A 1,349-nucleotide genomic window follows, 5' to 3' on the forward strand; every position below is an offset into this window, starting at 1 on the left:
GGTCGTCCGAATGGATCTGCAAAAGCCAGCTATGACTAAGCAGGCCTCAATGTACAAACTATTCCATTACCTAAAATATCCCCAACTTCTATTACCCCAGTAATGGGGAGCTGATTACAAGTTGCCTCTGAAGGGAAACATTGCATCTAGTAGCTGTAGCTAATCAAGAGCATTATAGCCATTCCTCATCAACCTCTCTGAAAAGTTGAGTACCAATGCAGGCTTAAATCAAAATGCAGTTGAGTCTGAACATGTTCTGACATTGCTGTAAAGTATCTACTGCAACAACAAGTTTCTGGCCTTTATCTCCCTGCGCATTGGATGTATCTCCATATGCAGGTATGATTTATTTCTGCATAACCTATCAGGCTACTCTATGAATACACTGGTCTGCTCATCTCACCGACATCTATCCGCTATGCAAAATTCTTCACAAAAAGGCCAACACGCCCTTATATCTTACTTGCAGCCGAGTTCAAGAACAGGCAAAAGTAAATTGCAAAGCACTCAGGTACTCTGTGCTTTAACCCACTGTACTAGAGCTGCTCAGGCATCACTCTCTAAGCACAGCTAGTTTTTACACTGAATGTGCAATAGCTACCTTGATATTCAGAGTTTACGTGAAACAAAAAATGATGCAACTACTTCTTGACCATAGTAGAAACTTCCCCAGTACTCTTCCTCCACCAGCATACTTCTATGTACCTGCATAAGGCTTAGTTCTCCTGTGGTAGGGAGGAAACTCTGCCGCTGAATGCTTACTATCTAAATTAGAGATGGTGGTGTGACCCATTAAATTTAGGAAACAGTTGTATGTTATGCAACTAAAAATGGGGTGTTTTCTCACAGAGCAATAGCTTTCAGCGCTGTTTTCTGTTGTTCTGGAAAAACAGCCCTGGCCTCTACCTTAAGACTTTATCATTAGGCCAGAAATTAATGCCTTGAGTAACTACAGAATGATATTAAAAGACTGACAAGATAAGGGAGGTACGGCACTTAGACACTTGCTTCTCTTACATAACCGTGGGAACAGAAAAGAAAATTTACAGATGTGGGCTCAAAAACCAGCAAGCCTGTAGAGCTCACCTGGAAGAAGGGTATTTACATCAAAAGCCTGAAGAAGTTAAAGCATTACTGTGTTTCCTCTTTATATCCACATTTCATAGCGAAGGCTACCAAGCCAAAATAAGGAAAGCTTGCTGTATATATGCAACCAGGGTATGCAGCAGGAAAACCTCCTTATGGCTCGGTGATACGTAAATGTGAAAGCTGAGCAGCAGTTGAGCAGAAACACCAAGTTCTGAGAAGAAACCTTTGTTCAGATGCATCAGTGAACAGGATACAACAAA

The sequence above is a fragment of the Falco rusticolus genome, chromosome 9 (genome assembly GCF_015220075.1).
Source record: "Falco rusticolus isolate bFalRus1 chromosome 9, bFalRus1.pri, whole genome shotgun sequence".
In the NCBI taxonomy this organism is placed as follows: domain Eukaryota; kingdom Metazoa; phylum Chordata; class Aves; order Falconiformes; family Falconidae; genus Falco; species Falco rusticolus.